The 18785-nt window shown below is 35.6% G+C and overlaps 1 pseudogene; it reads right to left on the bottom strand.

Annotated features, from left to right (window-relative positions):
- LOC136835434 (mediator of RNA polymerase II transcription subunit 15-like) overlaps positions 1-18785 on the bottom strand; it is a 553735-nt pseudogene that overhangs the window by 21301 nt on the left and 513649 nt on the right.

Here is an 18785-nt window from a genome sequence, read left to right as displayed (position 1 = left end):
TATTCCAATCCCTAATCCAAAATTGCCGTGCAGCCACTTTTTCTCATAAACTTACCTCTGACAACTCGCTCTTGTCGTCTGAGCACGATCTAGAGGAGGCAGACACCCTCCTTGGCCAGAAGTTGCCCACGCCTAAACTGTTGGGCGTCTTGATAAGGCGTGGGCGGTTAGACGGCCGGTTGGCAGGGTTTGGATTAGGCGTATTTGGCGTAAGGGGTGGGCCAGGGGTATTTGGAAGGGACAGGTCTACACTGCATATACTATCTTGTCTTTCTCTGCAAGGTTCCTCGGGCTGTAAATACACCAGGATTATTCGTCCGTCTCCCTGGCATCGCACACTATTCTTTCAAAGGTCATGGAAGCACATAACTATGTACAATGACATGGACAACATATTTCAGTTTTTTTACATCTTCACATGTTATTGGGAATTGAGACTCTACCGTTACCTGCATGCTTGTGCAATTTAGAATAATTTCTGGTTTACCGGGAATTCTTTAACAATTTTCGTTTCACAACTTGAACAATAAAAGCAACAATCATGTAACTTTACGTTACTCAACGGGGCCTCATGCCTTCCGGTGGAAAAAATTAAGTTTTCTTGTTACACAATATCTGATCTCTATATTGATGTACAAACAATACAAGCTCAGTACAAATATAAACAAAACAGTGAAAAACAGCTTTCAAATGCTGTTTTCATAATAATTCTTTAATGTTTCTTGAAATTTTAGCAAGGCTCACATCAAGACTTGTAAATTTACAGACCATGCAGTGAAAGGCAGGATAGTCATCCTGTATAGGACAGAAAAGTGAAGATACAAAAAATGTCTTGAACACAACCAATGGCAACAGCAGTATATTAGTCCATGTCAGAGATGCTATGTTCATTCAGTGGTAGTAATACCCCTCAAAAGGAATAAATTCGCTATTTTGTCTTCGAAATTAGAAGGTTATATGACACTAAATATAAAGCGATTATAAAAGTACGACAGTGACAATTATTACTAACATTATCATATTCTGAATACGAGCAACATCTATTAACAGTAAGATTAGGTACACGAATCAGTTGAAAATTTATGAAAGTGAAGGAGATTTTTCTTGACTGACCTCAGTAAATGTTGTCAACATCTACATCAAGCACAGTATTTGCAGTTAAAGAAAATTTGGGGAATGGTCATTGCCACAAAAACAATGATAATTGTCGATGGTTTTATAACAGTTACATTTCAAAATCAGACAGAAAACATAAAAGAATAGTAAATATATACAAACAACATAAAAACATTACTTATCAAGATAATTAGATAAAAGAATCTTTGTTCGATCCTTAAACAAATCAACAAAAAAAGAAAAAGATAAAAGGTCCTCAGATTTTTTCCAAGCACTCATCAAAACTGAGGGTTATACAAGATCACAAACCTTATGTTAAGCTAGTAACTGATCTTCAATAAACGCACCTTTTATACACTTTTCTTTGTAAGGATCTAGTCTAAAATAATAAAAAAAAGTTAATTTCTAATGAAACGCACAAGGTTTGCACCATGAAAGCTATGAACATACATACTATTGATCTGAGGTAGTTTCACTGGTAGTAAATCACAGATAGAGAGTTTTGAACCAGGTTCTAATTCCAACAAATTTTACAGTCAAGAAGATCAATCGGGGGAGGTTTACTGAAGTGCACTTCTACTCATTAAAAAATCAAAGATATAAAAGATCATAAAAAAATACTACATTCAAAAGAAATTGCAGTACGCAAAAAATGTTTATTTTGTTATATATGAATACTTCGTTTTTCAATAAATGCATAAAAAGAAATAACTCACAGAAAAACATATAAGTGAAAAAGGGAAGATTAAAAGATAAAGATAAAGAAGATTAAAAAATCAATGCATGAAATACATTAAGAATTTATAATTACACAACAAAAACTTAAAATAAAAATAAAAACTGTTATAATTATACAAAAGGCCTCTTAACTTTATAAGAGTGTGGGGCCAAAAGCACTCTATATGATTCGATTCTTTCCCTTATCTTCCTACCTTTAAGCATTCGAAATCCTTCAGATCCACTTCCTCAGCCACAGCATCCTGTCTGGGCAGCTCCCCTCTCCTTCGCTCGCCCTCCACGCTCGTTGAGTTCTGCTGTTTCTGCTGCTGCTGCTGCTGTTGCTGTTGCTGCTGCTGCTGCTGTTGTTGAAGCTGTTGCTGCTTTAGAAGGGAAAGCAACTTTAATATTTTCAATCTGCGAATTGAATGTGGCATTACTTTTATTATGCTCTCTCTCTCTCTCTCTCTCTCTCTCTCTCTCTCTCTCTCTCTCTCTCTCTCTCTCTCTCTCCTGGACGAATCTTTAAAAGAATTCGATACAACAATAGGCCGTACGTCATCTGAATCTCGGATTTGTTGTGGGGAAAGTATTGATCATCACACGGATTTTTTGATACACCGAACATGGCTCCAATAATTTAAAATTCACCATTAATCCAGTGTGATGATTAAAATGAAACTAAATTTCTCTGTATATATTTTCAACCTGAAAATAAGTTTCCCTGTATATATTTTCTAGAATAGCAGGTACAAGGGGAAAGAGAGAGATTAAAACATAGCATATATCTATAAACAGACAATATTAACGGGTATTCAAGGATAATGTAAACTTCAATTGATGTACCAGTTTTTAATTACACTTCATAACTGTACGTTATTTACTTTTATTTATGGGAATTATAAACTCTTATTACATTTGCAAATACGCATATACCTGTGTCACCAAACACCTAGAAAAAGAGCAGAGCATGTCCAGAGTAACATATTTGTAAAATAAATGTTAACATATAAATAAAATCCGACTTTTGTTGTAACTAAGCTCCTGTCTAACTGCACGACAAACTTAAATAAAAAGCTGCAAAGAAGATTATGGACAACAAATGATAAATGGCACAGAATATACTACGAAAGAGTTAATAGTATATATATCTATATACATATATAAATATATACAGTATATATATATATTTACTCAAGTACTATTCAAGCAACACCATCTTTCCTTCACTTGCGGCATGGTTATATAATGCCACAGCTTTTGAAGTCGCAATTTTTGCTCTCTGCTTCGTCATTTCAGTGAGTAGTTTTGCATGCATCGTCGCCTGCTGCACGAGGTTGGGTGAGTTTTTGCTATAAAAAAAAACACACCTCCTACATAACTTAAACCTATATATCTCAATGTTTATACAGTATATACCAGAATTTCATCTTAACCTCAAAAACACACGTGTGTATATATATACATATGTGTATATATATATAGTTTTATATAATATATATATATAGTTTATATATATATATATATATATATATATATATATATATATATATATATATATATATATATATATATATATATATATATATATATATATATATATATATATATATATATATATATATATGTTGTATATACTGCTATATTTCAACCTCATCTCATCAAACCCAAAACATTAAGGCACGTTAAGCACTGTCGCAATGTACTCCGCTATACCCTTAACCAGCCCAATATCGCTTTCGAAAAACGAACCTGTATCACTTACGAGGCGCCCACAAGCACATCTTCGTAATGGAAGTGTGAGCGTGGCGGGGGCAGGTGTGCCAAGAACCCGAGAAATGTGATGTAATCACATTTAATGCGGAAGAAGAAGAAGAGGAAGAAGAGAAGGAAGAAGAAGCGACGCGCCGCCACGCACGTCAAAGTGACAGACTTACTAATTAAAAGCGTCTTCCTCCTAAGCGACTAGCGATGTTGTTGTTCTTGTTGTTGCTCCGAAGAGGGTGGAGTTCACGGGGCTCATGTGACTTGAAGGACGCGTATGAAGGAAGAGGACAGGACAAATGAGAAATGGATTCAAAAACGACGTGGGAGAAAACTAAATAGATAACCGATCGGGCACATATCAGTGAGGAGAAAAAACACTGAGAGAGAGAGAGAGAGAGAGAGAGAGAGAGAGAGAGAGAGAGAGAGAGAGAGAGAGAGAGAGAATGTTTGTGAGAAAGATGCATCATATTTTACTACTTATGATAAAACAAAAATGAATGCTCCTACGAAAAGTATTACAAAAACATACAAATATTCAGAAATGATCTTGAGAGGGTATGATTAAATGAAAATATACAGGTTGTCAAAGCTTGTGTAAGTGTGTGTATATATACATGTACATATATATACATACATACATACACACACACACACACACACATATATATATATAATATATATACACACATACGCACAAGAAAGAAGGAACTACGGCATGCCCTAGAAATCGCAGGTCCTAAAGCACGAGCTCTCTGGGAATGAGAACTGAATTATCGACATCTCCAAAAATCATCGAGCTTTGGTTACTGGAGATGTCTGGTTCTCAAATTATTTGGAGGGCACAGACACCGTTTTGCAAATCAAGGCAGTTCGATTCCTGATTTGGTGGCTCGGCAGGCGTATTTTCTTAACATAATAACCGAGTGCCAAGTCTCGCTTTATTAGTTGAGAGACCCATTTCATTGCATCACAACCACTGTGAACGGGTCCACCAGTGAACTGCTACAGACTTTCCCACTGGGGACTACGAGGCACAGTATTGGAAAAAAAGTAAATTGATATGAATACACAATCTCTAAACTTACTTTACGAATCGTTGAAATTTTTTGTTTATTTAAAGCGGTTTTTAAAAACCAATTTTTCACGATATATACAGTATATATGACTCTTGTAATATGCTGACTGTGAACTAGGTTTACCAGTTTCTAAAAGGTGCTTGGCGTTTTCAGTTTTAGCATACTCTCTTAAACTTTTCATGCGGAAACAAACTACTACTTTTGAGGTTATTTTGATATTGCATTTCTTCTCATCACTCGCCTCTCTTCCTTTTATTTATGAAATACTATTGAAGCAGATTTAGGTTCCATGTCTTTCCGTTATTTTTCACGTCTTAAATCTCCTAATCCGTACCTTGAAAGCTTCTGTGATAAAACCTTTTTCTCGTTTCAGATTTTCAACGATCCTGCAGCGGGACATTGCTTCTTTAAGCCGTGATTTCGAGTCTAGGTCCTTTTCCTGAGTAGGAAACGAACTAAGAGATTGTGTCCTGGACACCTCCCTTGGTTGGCTTCCCCAGAAAAAGTCCTCATACGCAAAGGAAGCCATACACAAAACTCAAGGTGGGGATTCCGCATATACCCTTCAGACTATCCAGTCTTGTACTGTCAAGGATTTAGGACTGTATTCTTTCTATGTGTCACGTTAGCTTGTTGGTAGTACGTCTACCAACTTCTTAGCTGTGAATGAGGCTTGTCTTTTATTAAAAGTCTTTTTTATTGAGTATATTTTTCTTATAAAATTTCTAACAGCTGCTCACCATATTACCGAAAAGCGAGTTCTTGTAAATAGTCCCTCTTTCCCCGTGTTCTCTCTCTACCATTTATTAATTACAAGAAATTACTTTGCTGAGAGCAGCGATATATCTTTGTTAGGGGGCGGGCCTCAACAAAATTTATATCATATACATATACAGTATGTGTGTATGTATGTACAGTGTATACGTATTTACAGATATACAATGATTACAATGATTATACATATATTATATATATATATATATATATATATATATATATATATATATATATATATATATATATATATGTGTGTGTGTGTGTGTGTGTATAGATACATATACATAGGTGTGTATGTATGTACGTATGTATATGATTCTCCTTTTCAACTTATTTATTTATTTAACTTTTTAATATCCTATTACTTTTTTTCATGGCGTCAATAACCTAGATGCTATGACGCCAGTTTTAATAGCCAAAAATCAATCAATGAAAAGAACGGCGTACAGAAACATTTCAGAAAAATAATTGTCATAGAAAATCTGCATTACATGAGTGACTTTTACAAAATGAATATCAACTCAGTCTTGTCAAATATTGACATCTTACTGACTGACAATCTCGCTCTCTTACCTGTATATTGTCTTGATGCATGAGCTTCGGACGAGGATGCAAGAACTGATTGTGGTTGTGGGCCATCGGCCATGTTGGCTGTTTCTCCACGGGACTCTTGGGCCTCTCGTTGGCTGAATCTGAAATATTGAAAGCAATCAGGAAACACAAAGATAACCGTCAGTTTTCATATCAACTTTCCCGGTGACGTTTTACCTAGAAAATACAATATCCTTCTATAAAACGAGCAAAGGTTAATCATGCTTTATTAGGTACTGAACAATCCCTTATTTCACCTAAACGATTTTAAAGGGTACGAAATGATGATGGTGATGATGGAAACATCTATGTTTATAGGCTTAAATCTGTACAAATAACTTAGGGGGTAAGGGCATTGCTTTCATTGTGAGAAGGGTCGATTTAATAAAAAAAAAAAGTCATATTTGTTAAAAATGAAATTATACCCATCTTTCAAAATTTGTATCAATACTTACGAAAAGCAGAACGTAATCATACTAAGTATTTTGGTTATATTTTATTACCAGACGTAACTGGTATCCAAATTTACGTTTCAAACATCCCAGGGGGTGGAACTGTATTACTCCTGACGATTTCAAAAAATGTAATAAAAAAGAATAAAAAGCTAAGGAAGGAATTCATTCTCAATATACACAAAGTTAAGACATATACGGATATCGTTATTCAAAAGCGTGAAAACTGAAGTACAAAACAACTTTATTCCTCAATCATCTATGAATGTCTTACATTAAGTTCTGTTCATGAAAACCACATGGCATGTTTCATGAAGTCTTCCGAGTGCGTAGAGATAAGCCTAACACGAATTGTTACAATAATAACGTGCTGGTCAGAAGCTATAAACCAAGGTCTATAAACCGCGGGTCAACGGTTTTCGAAACCGATACACTGGGAACTAATTCGCTGCACATCGTTCCCCTAATCTCAGGCGTCCACTTATCTGAGGGCAAAACTTAATGTTTCCTTTGTTCAAGTACATCAACCAAATACTTCACACATCCCTGTTTAAAAAAAAAAAAATTATAGCTGCTGTCACAGATCGCTTGGCCATCCCTTACAATTCTCCTGAACTGTCCTTTAATGATGTGTTTAAATCAAGAACGTTGTATGAACAACTGAGAAACATTGGGCTTATCATCACTTCTTAGTGTTTTCCTGGAACCTTTATCCTATTATATGCGTTTCTGTTAGAGAGGGAGTGAAATGTCCTTACAATGCTACAAATTACGACTATGACAATTTCCTATGGCTAGGAAATAGTCAAAGTCATCTCTGAATAGTATGGATAGTCAGAGCGGAAACAGATCTCCTCACCGCCAACATCTTCAATCTCAGGCCAAGGAAACTGTTTGTAACGTTCATGTTATAGAAACAACGAGGGGTCCATGTAACTATATTATTATTTCCCCTAATTATGGTTTATTTAATAACCTGCAGAGGCACTGGGAAAAATTTTTATCACACAAACAAATAACTGCTACAATGGAATACGGACAATAATCAAATGGCTTGAAAAGCCAGTCCTGTAGAACCACACACAAATTTTAAGCATGTTAATGCACGAAACACATCATGGTATTATTACAACTATGATTATTATTTCCAAAAAGCACAGAATAGAAAGAAAAATCAGTATGAAACCCAAAATATATCCAACGCTGTTTCTTTAGAAATCGAATGACAGCTCTAAGGTACAGCCATAAACAAAGGGATTAACCACGAGGGTAAGGTTTAAAAGCGTAAATAGATCTGGCAGGGATGTATTCTTTTCCTGGCCACACCCTAGCGATCTTAAGGATGTTTATATAAGTTCTTTAATATCACATGTTATGTCCTTTAAATCAAAATAACGTTCGAATGACTGTCTCAAGAATCTCTTTTGATCGGGGAAAATGAATCTATTTCATTGTTTACATGCTTTTAAAAGGTTTACAGTGATGGTAACTATAACAAAATTTTTCAAGCATTAAAAGTCTATATTGCACATTAAACAACAATAATCATCATAAAAATATTTCATACGGTAGAAGGATGCAATTAGTTAAATTCATTCTAAGAGTAATTAAATGGTTTTAAATATTTAAAATTTTTGTGATTTGTTACATTTGATTCATATCACGTCTATTGGACTATCTATTTATTGTCTGGAGATTAATTTACAACACCGCTGCGGCATCACGAGCAGCTAAGAAAGAAAGAAATATTCGCGTCGCCACGTGGAACGTCCTGACGACAGAAAAGGTTGGGGAGGATACGGGAAAAATCTGACCAGAAATGAAATATTCGAACTGAAAGAGGAAGAATACGGTTTTAAAATCTGACCGTTCACAATTAAATTCATAGTTAGAGAAAGTGATTCATCCGTACCAGCGACTACTAAGGTTGTGAAGTATGTGGCTGATGTACGAGACCAAGGGAAATTGACGCAATTGGGGAACCAACGAAGTCGGTCTAAAAGGGGGGACCCAGTCATCTCCCGAAGGAGACTCGCGGATTATGGATGTCCTTTCCTTCGTTCTTGATCTGTTATAATCCTCTGTGGTAGTTCCTCGCTTTCTTTTTCTTACAAATAGCAGAGTTTAGAGTTCACACTTCTTTTGAAAACGTTATTATCAGACATGAAGATACTGTATGTGAGCAAAAATTAAATTAAATTTAAATATTAACTAATTCTAATTAACACTCTCTTTCCTTTAAATAACAATAATATTAAGTCATGTAATTCAAAATTTTGGAGTGTTTCCTCACATATTCTGTATCTCTTTATTTTTAAAGGTCGTTTTTTTTCGGGGTTGGTATTTTTTTCTTATATTTTTTATGTTGCCAAAGTTTGTCTCGATAGTAAAGTACAGATGTTCTTTAATGAAAAGGATTAACCCGGGGCTGCTGACCCAAAGCTACAATTGTTTTCCTCCTCACCATCCCCGAAGGGTAAATGGAGATTTGACACCACGTGAAGAAAGATATATGTCATATTGTCTTAACTTATATTTTCATGTGCTATTTCTAGCAATATTTAATCACAAAATTGCCCTCAGTTATATCATGTGTTTCTCATATAAAGTCTTCTTTTAAAGAATCACAGGCTATATGCCAATTCGCATAATAAGGAAAGCAAGTTTGGCATAGCTGCTTCACCCTCCCTACACCCTCTTTTGACCAAGTACGCTCGACCATAGGGGCATGCCGCATATATCGCTGGACGTGTTGTGTTGTGCTGTAACAACAGCTTTAAAAAAAGACACAGAAGACGTACATACAAACATTGTGCACACACACACACGTGTGTATATATATATATATATATATATATATATATATATATATATATATATATATATATATATATATATATATATATTAACTTTATCACTTACACAATTGTTCTGTGCATTAATACAATTACTAACAGGGCCTCACTAAAACTGGATGGTATCTAGCGGAAATATTTATTCAAGCAACGTTACAAGCTTTCAAGGCCCTGTTAGTAATACACACACAGATGTATGTATATATATATATATATATATATATATATATATATATATATATATATATATATATATATATATATATATATATATATATATATATATATATATATATATATATATATACACATACATATAATAAATACATATAATAAATACATACATACATACATACGTATCACGCAGCCGACGTGTCTTCGGTCGAACGGACTTTTCACCAATAAAACTTGTAGGTGAAAAAGAAACTTTCATTCATCATAATATTCGTTCGGTTCAGCAGTCCGTAAAGCCCCAAGTCTGCAGTGTGGTTCCTTTCGGCTAGATGTACGTCAATAATTTGATGAATTTATGCAAATATACTTCAAGAGAAGAGGGGCAAAACCTCTAAAGTAGGAGAGAGATGCCAGCAGTAAATAAAGCAGGAGAGAGGTGCCAGCAGTAATGAAGACAAAATACTGTTGGAACAGGAAATTAAAAATGAACATTCTTCGGATCAACAACACCAAAATGATGATGAAAAATGATAAAGAACAAATAACCCGTAATGAAATTAATTATGAATCTATGAATAAACGGAAGTCAATCAGTTATATATATATATATATATATATATATATATATATATATATAACATTTATATATATATATATATAACAGTGTCGTACTCCATATATCCATATATTTGAGGAAATTCCACAGTATAATAAATATCTAAAAAGTGAACTTCTGTTAGCCAGTACTATCTTTATCAAAGGTAAAACACATTTTTACTCTCAGCAATACTATCCTTTGATTTTCTCAAAACATCTAATACCTAATGCAACCTTTTGCTAGCAGTTTTTGTGATATTGTCTTCGTTTTTAAGAATATTGCATCTCCCTCGTTTTGTCCTTCTCTTTTTCGTTCTTACAATTAATTATCAAAGGTCGCACCCAAGGTTACTACATTTGGATCTTGGTCGTACCTTACGTTTACAGTAGGATGTCTAGGGAGCAAATCTTCGTTCACAATTGCATTACTTCACGCAGTGATTGGAGTATCTGTGTTGCTATCTGAGGCAACTGGATCACCTTAGGTGCCATAATTTAAGGCCCTGAGAATACGTAATGTCTAGACCCTGCAATAATTAGCTGCCTTGCGTTGCTAGGCGGCGATCACGTAACCAGTGTTCTCGAACTTGGCAAGTTTCATTTCCTCCAAACCCAATTTCTTCGCAGCCTTTCGTTTCGTTTTCTTTGTTTCGGGGTACACTCATATACACATCGCTGTCACTTCAGTATTGTTTAACGTGATTGCTGCTACTGCTGGAAGCCAATTAAGGACTTACTCATTCAATTTTATTTCTCTTGAAACCAAAGTGTGCTCTTTTTAATTTCGCTTCTTGATCTTTGTATCAAATGGGCTTTATCTTCTGTGACAGCTGTCTACACGAGCAATGGCATTTTGGCTTCTTTATAACGACTGATTGGCTAATTGGTATGTATAAAACTGGCGAAACAATAGCATAAGTAACAGATACCGAAAACTGATAAATACTCAAAATAATATTCTGGAACAATACGAATGTGTAATCAAGTCTTACTTTCATACGTTTTAGTAATTTTGATATCTATGTCCAGGTTTTTTCCTCTTGAAAACAATCCTCCCTTGTTTATTCTTCACAATATTGGGTTGCAGCCAGCGTTTTTGTACGGTTTGTTTTAGCGCCGTGTTTGGTGTGTTTTGTCAGCAAAATCATATTTGGAGTTGTACATTTTGGCAAAAATCACGTGCTGCGTAGTTTTGTGGCAAAAAGGCTTTCTGACTTATTCTGGAAAATAGAACTCCTCTTTTCTTCGCAGGTAATACGGTTTTGCTTTGCTCTTGATGGATTTTAGTTTACTTTTATCAAGTAATCCCAACTACGTCTTTCGAATTCTTGATATAACTTTTAAAGAGTGACAAGTTGCAAGACTAAAGACGTATTGATTGGCGCATGGGATAAATATCTCACAAAACCGTATCATGTATTGGTTTGATTCTCTTTGCATAAACGTTCCACTTTATCCCTAAAATATTTTCTGGTAGTGTCTGCCTGGGTCTGGAGACTAATGTATTTTGCCCAGAGTTTTTGGGAAATATACACTGATTCGTTTCCTAGTTCATTTTATTCTATATTAATTTTTTGCTTCAAGAACTGCACTACCGAGCTGTGTTTCGAGTTGTTAACACAGAGATGCAATTTTCCGATGTCTTTTGCTGCGATTTTGTGGAGACGGCATGTCTTCATGTCACTGGATTGGAAATTTCCGTTTTGATCTGATTTTGGTCTTTCTCAAGTTCCAAGAGGTTCACCTCGGCATTTTTAGGATTTTGGCTTGTTTACTATTTACCAAGGAATATTCTTTTTTAAATGAATGTAGTTTTTGTACTGTGTTCTTAAATATTTCGTGTGACAACAGTATCGTAGTTTGGTATCAGTATTATTTTAATGGATTTCGTCCTCGTGTACATAATGCAACCTTCTGTCACCAAAGAAGCTGGCGAATAACCTTCTATCAAAGGCACTCACTACACTTGAAAAGAATTTATGATTGATATTTGTCATATACGTAGTTTAATATCCAAAATTTACGTTCAATTCTTATAGCCACTGTTTAGGAAGTCTAGCAATTAGTTTATAAATAGACATACGAAACGTAAGGAGACATGTCACGAAATCCTTGTGCAGTTTTGTAGCGTTATAACTCTTCTGAGGAAATGGCTCGATACTGAATAAACTGTTCTTAAAATCAGTAACACTAAAAGTCATCATCATCGATATTTAAACAACATAACGCAGAGGATAGCATAGTAAGCATGGGATAAAATATTTACAACAGAGGCTGGGGAGTAGATGTCATTTAAAACACATTCTTCATATCAAAACATGAACATGACACTTTAGTGAAAAAGAAATTAAGCAAAATGGCAAAATGAAAATTGTAAAATTAACAACTGAGTACATTTCATTTTTCATAAATCTGTTTTTTTTTTTTTTTTTTTGGGGAAGAGGGTGGGGAGGGGGAAGAGTACATCTAACGAAAATAATAACATGATCGCCAATGCTTCTTCTCAATCAGCCTAAATTTCATCTGGTCCTCTTTGTGCGGTCGATTAACTAACATAATTTATCAAATTCTTGTAACAAAAACCATACTAATTAAAAATCTTTCTACAAGTCTTAGGACGGTATACACAAATGTTCGTATAATCCCTTAACAAATTTTTCAAAATGATTTAAGGAGAGAGAGAGAGAGAGAGAGAGAGAGAGAGAGAGAGAGAGAGAGAGAGAGAGAGAGAGAGAGAGAGAGAGCCTCCAACACTTAGCTGATTGAGCAACAATAAAGATTGTCTGCATCAACTTAATGCTCATACTCCATCAAGGTCTCATTTCTCAGAATGAAAAGAAGGAAACTCAATTTTTTCTTCTCTTCTCCGTCAAAAATCTTATTTTCGACAATTAGATTTGGCAAGACGGATTAACATAAGCTTCTCCAGTTAGTTCCAAATTTACACATTAATATTCAGCTGTCCATAAAGTGATTCTTTTCGTAAAGAGGGAAGTTACTAAATAACAAACATATCGGAAACTCATACCATTTCTCATCTTGGTTCAATAGCCTCTGGAAATCAGGAAAGGTAATGAGTTTTCTCAACTAAGTCATATGACTATATACGTTAATTAAAGTAAGTAACGATATAGCATGTGTTAGGCTGGTAAATCAAATATAGATTGGAATACAGTATTTAAACCAATGGCAAAACACTAGGACCTATGAGGTCATTCAGCTGAATGGGAAACTGACAGTAAGAAGGTTTGAAAGGTGTAGCAGGAGGAAAACCTAGCAGTTGCAGTGTGAAAAAATTCTTAAGAGAGGGTGGAAAGTCAGACGGAAGGAAGAGAAAATAAACGGAGGTATAGTAAAAGTAAGGAAAGAGGTTGCAGCTAGGGACCAAAGGGATGCTGCAAAGACCCTTAAGTAATGCCTACAGTGCACCACGTGAGGTGCACTGACGGCACTACCCCCCTACGGAGTCAATCAAATACATGAGCTTGGATCTTGACAATGAACATCACTTCCGGCCTTCTTATTTCTCAAAATGAATCGAAAGATTGCATAGAAAATGAGACAGAGAGATGATAGTATGGACGTATTGGGAACATCGAATCTGACTAAATTAGGGAAAGAATAGCAACTTGAGCCTGAGCGCGAACAGTAGAAGAAGGCAGGAGATGAAGGAAGGGGAAATATAGTGGGCTGAATAATCACTTTCATCATGAATCGGAGAGAGGGTTCTTCTTCCTTCAATGTCCTCCGTAGAACTGAATGAGAAACCTTCTAAATAAAATAAATATCTATGCTGTAGACTGTCCACATCTCTCACGCCTTTCATTTTCAAAAATAATATGTGCAAACAGCGAACACAAGTCAATAATTACTTCTCTGTCCTTCGTCTTTTTCATGTTTAATCCTTTTTCCTACAAAGAGCAAATTCCTTGCTGCCATAAGGTCACCTTAATCGAATAACATCGGCCATGACAGCACCTCCAGGAGTCTTACGAGTTTTAATTAACGTCACTAACTATCATTTTTCTTTTGTTTGTAAAAATGGAAAAATATCTAAGCAGGAATAGAATTCTATGCTACTCTAGCGATATTTTGCATAAACACTAAACCTCCGTAGACCAAAAGGATTTGACTTCTGTGGGAGGAAGCAAGGACGACAGATTTGCGCAAGCTTTACAACCGTACACTTAATAATAACATTAATACGACTGTAAACGAATCACCTTCTAAAGCTACTCCATTTCAAGACAAACTGCTTTTAAAACAAAACACACATATATATATATATATATATATATATATATATATATATATATATATATATATATATATATATATATATATATATATATATATATATATATTTATAAATATTCTGCTGTTCGCCCCCTCTGCATTATTTTAGTAGGGATATTATTTTAACAAAGACAGGACAGCGTCTCTGTCGAAGCTAGAAGAACGCAGGCAGGGAGGTAGACTGTGTTTTCAAAAAAGCAACATCCTCTAGTAGCGGATAGGTTAGCATTGAGGATTTGACCCACAAGGGAGGGTTTTTACCAAGTCGCCTCTAGTGAAGGTGGTCTTAAGCTTCCTTTTTCCCTGTTCTATGCATTCGGCGATGTTTTGTCAAATTTTCAGACTGCTGGAGGCTACATACAAGCATTGCTGACAGGAACAACAGAGCCCTGACCTGACCCACGAAGGGCAGAGAGAGAGAGACCGACCGTTGTAAAAAGAGCACGCATCCGTGCTCCGAGCAACTCTGTCCTTTGTCCTTTTCCTGTCTGTTGTTTTCACTAAGTGAATAGACGATACACATGGTTTGAGAATTCCGATCGTCAGTTGCATTGCACAAGCAACCCATCTAAACGGTAAGTCTGGAATTGACAAGTATCACTGATTGCTGGTAACTCTTCCTCTGTACTTATTTTCCATTTTTTTCCCCTTCCTCCACCATTTACGAGAACGTGGCATAACTGTATTTCTCTTACGAAGTCTAGTGTATGAATAATGATCATTACCTAGTGAAATTGCATAAGCTGTTCCCGTGCAGTAAGTAGGAATTAGGGAAAGTCAAGTGTAAGTAAAATTTCAGGCAAGACTTGGATCCTGATATCCCCATTGTTTTGGAAGAAGAACAGCTTTACCAATATTAAACTTGCATGCAGTAGCCACTAGATTAAGAACACTGTTGCGTTATTCTTTACTGAGGCAGGGAAAATTAACTGTGTCCTACGTCGACTAAGTGGTTCATGTAATTTCCCTCACTATCACAGCACATTCTTCTTTGTTGGGACTAGGTGGGTAACGAAGGGGTCTGATGTAATTTATTTGTTACATAATTAATCCAATTATTCATTGCGTAGTTCCGACTGGTGACCTAATCCAATTAAGTAACTGTCCGTCTTTTGGGGGTAACTTTTAGCTTCAACTGACAGTTTACGTTTGTCTTCGGCAGAGCTGTGCTACATAAATTACAATAATTAATTTAAAAACTCATTAGTCAAAGCCCACACGTAACAATATATATATATATATATATATATATATATATATATATATATATATATATATATATATATATATATATATATATATTTGTGTATATATATTTAAATGATATTAAACAGGAAACGTGCAATTCACTGCTTTTAGCTGTCACAAGACACCATCTGGTGAAATGGTTCACAGCTATTCCTCAAGGCAGATGTTAAGGCTTCACCCGAGGATCAATTGGCAGCAATTAATGCATGTATATAATGTAAAAAACTTTTGAAATAAAATTTTTAAAAAATCATAATAAGTAAGACCTAGACTGTAAAAAAAAGTGCAATAAAGTAAAGAAAAAGGTTCCAATAATCCACAACTCTGTAATACAAAATCCTTGCGAACTATTTAGAATTCATTCACACCATCCGTCTTGAAGTACGAGCGACGGAAAACCCCACAGCTTTGAGGTCATTTGCTGTGCCTCGTATAGCTCTCTATAAACCCAACTGCATTTCCATGTTTTTCCATGTGAAGATTTACACATTTTTTTTCACAAAACTTATTTTCATGAGGCAAAATTCAGTGGGAAAAACAAAACGCACTAGTACACAAAGCCGTTGGCCCAGACAAACCCTCATACCGTCAAAAGACGATACTGTGGTCCATGGCTGTTTTCTTTGGGGACCACCCAACAAAATACTACAATGACGCGACTCAACGCTGCAAAACTTCGTTGACTGAATTACCAGTCGTATAGCAACAGTGTTACTGGTGTGAGTTTGGTATGTCTGTAGGTAGGTAGGTAGGTAGGTAGTGTGTGTGTATGTATATGTGTACATATATATATATATATATATATATATATATATATATATATATATTTTTTTTTTTTTTTTTTTATAAATATTCTGCTGTTTGCCCTCTCTGCATTATTTTAGTAAGAATGTCCTTCTAACAAAGATGGGACAGCATCTCTGTCAAAGCTAGGCGGGCAAAGGTAGGCCGTGTTTTCGAAAAATAACCGCTTTTAGTAGCTGGTAGGTTAGCATTAGGGGGCATAACCCACAGGGAGGGTTTTACCAAGTCGCCTCTAGTGAAGGTGGTCTTAAGCCTCCTTTTCCTCTGTCCTATGCATTTGGCGATGTCTCTGTCAATTTTTCAGAATGCCAGGGGCTATGGATGAATGTATGGACAACCAGCTTTGCCCTACGCTGACCCGACTGACGCCAGTAGAGAGAGATCGACTTTGAGACAAAGAGCACGAGTTGTGCCCAGGCTAACTCTATCCTTTGTCCTTTCCTGTCTTTGTATTACTCAGTTAATCAACCAGAAGTGTTACTTTAGGACCTCGATCGGCAGTGTAGTGTGCAAGCAACTTATGTAATGGTAAGTCTGAAAATTGACAGTTTTTTTTCATCGATTTGCTAGTATTCTTCCACTGTACTTAAACCTTTTCCATTGTTCCCCCTTCAACCACCATTTATGAGAGAACCTGGTATAATCATATTTCTTTTATGAAGTCTCGTGTATGAATAATTAATATTGCCTAGTGAAATTTGTAAGCTATTCCCATGCAGTAAGTAGAAATTAGGGAAAGTTAAGTGTAAGCAAAGGTACAAGCAAGCCTTGAATCCTAGCCCATTGTTGGAAGAAAAACAGCCTTCTTAATACTGAACCCATGTACGATATCTACTAGTACAGACATTCGTTGCATTATATTTTTCTTACGGGAGCAGGGAAAATTGACCGTGTCCGACGTTGACTAAAAGTTTAAGTAATTTCCTCGCTATCACCGCACATTCTTTCTTTGTCGGGATTAAGTGGAAAGTATAGGGGTTTGATGTAATTCATTTGTTACAAAGTAATCCATTATTCCATACATAGTTTCTGACTGGCAACCTAATCCAATTAAGTAATTGTCTGTCTTTTGCAGGTAACTTCAGCTCCAATTGACAGTTCACGTGTGCCTTCGGCGAAGCAGGGCTACATAAAATACAGTAATCAATTAAAAACTCATCCGCCAAAGCCCACACGTAACAATATATATACATACACATATATATACACCTACATACATACATACACCGCTCGTACTTCAAGACGCGTATGTGTGTGTGTGTGTGTGTGTGTAGGAAAATACAATTACTATGACGATCCGTCACGACCACAGATTGTCTTTTGTTGAAAAATGAGCGTTTCTTCCGCTTTCGATGTCCATCCATCAAGTCCTTTGGGGTTGCCATAGTGATCAACTCCGTTAACACAGTAAATTCTTCCATCGTTAAGCTCTTATTCTTTATTTTCATCAGATACTTGAGTTGTTTAGATGTAAGACTAAAGTATATAAAAATATTTTGTCTTTCCGGATGAGAAACAAGAAAATAATTGCAAAGTATGATAAAAGGGTTTTTCTGCCAAAACTTAAGATATCAATTTTCAAAACGAAATAGTCTAGCCATACAGTTCCAAACAGCAGAATTAGTTATTAGCAATATGTCTAATTCTCATTATTCTCCGTGATTTGACCATTTCATAACTCTGACAACCTCGAACTCCATACATAAGAATTTGAAACAGAAAAGGGTTATGACGGGGAAAGGAAAGTGAAACTCTCCTGTCGATGCGGAATCCCCACAAGGAACAATTGACACTCTCGGGTATCCCAAACACGGACTGGATTAAAACAATTTAGTCAATATACCTTGAGGTGGGTTCTAGCGCACTTGGTAAGGTATTTCCATCTGTTCAATAGTTACGTTATTTTAGCTGTCATCACTGAAAGGATGATTAATATACCAGCCAAGGATACATTTATCCGAAAAGAATTCATTTTCCACCCCCTCTCTCTCTCTCTCTCTCTCTCTCTCTCTCTCTCTCTCTCTCTCTCTCCTCCTCTCTCTCTTTCTCTCTCCAGAGGAGCATGTGGTTGTAACACTTCTATAGGCGAAGTGTTAATAGGGTTGTTTAGCAAGATTCTATTTATTCTTTATCCTTCATGCACTGAGTGGAACTTTGAAGTGCGTAGAAAAGCGCCCATAACTCTCCATATTTTAAAGAATGTCTGAAGTATATTCAGTAAATAATTCTGAAAGAGTTTAGAACATTTCTGTTTCAAAAGGCGCAGAGGAAAGGTAATAAATGTTTGGTGGGGCAACTGTGTAATTAATAATGTA

The sequence above is a fragment of the Macrobrachium rosenbergii genome, chromosome 4 (genome assembly GCF_040412425.1).
Source record: "Macrobrachium rosenbergii isolate ZJJX-2024 chromosome 4, ASM4041242v1, whole genome shotgun sequence".
NCBI lineage: Eukaryota > Metazoa > Arthropoda > Malacostraca > Decapoda > Palaemonidae > Macrobrachium > Macrobrachium rosenbergii.
Note: the sequence above shows the minus strand (reverse complement) of the source record. Positions and strands in the feature narration are given on the sequence as shown.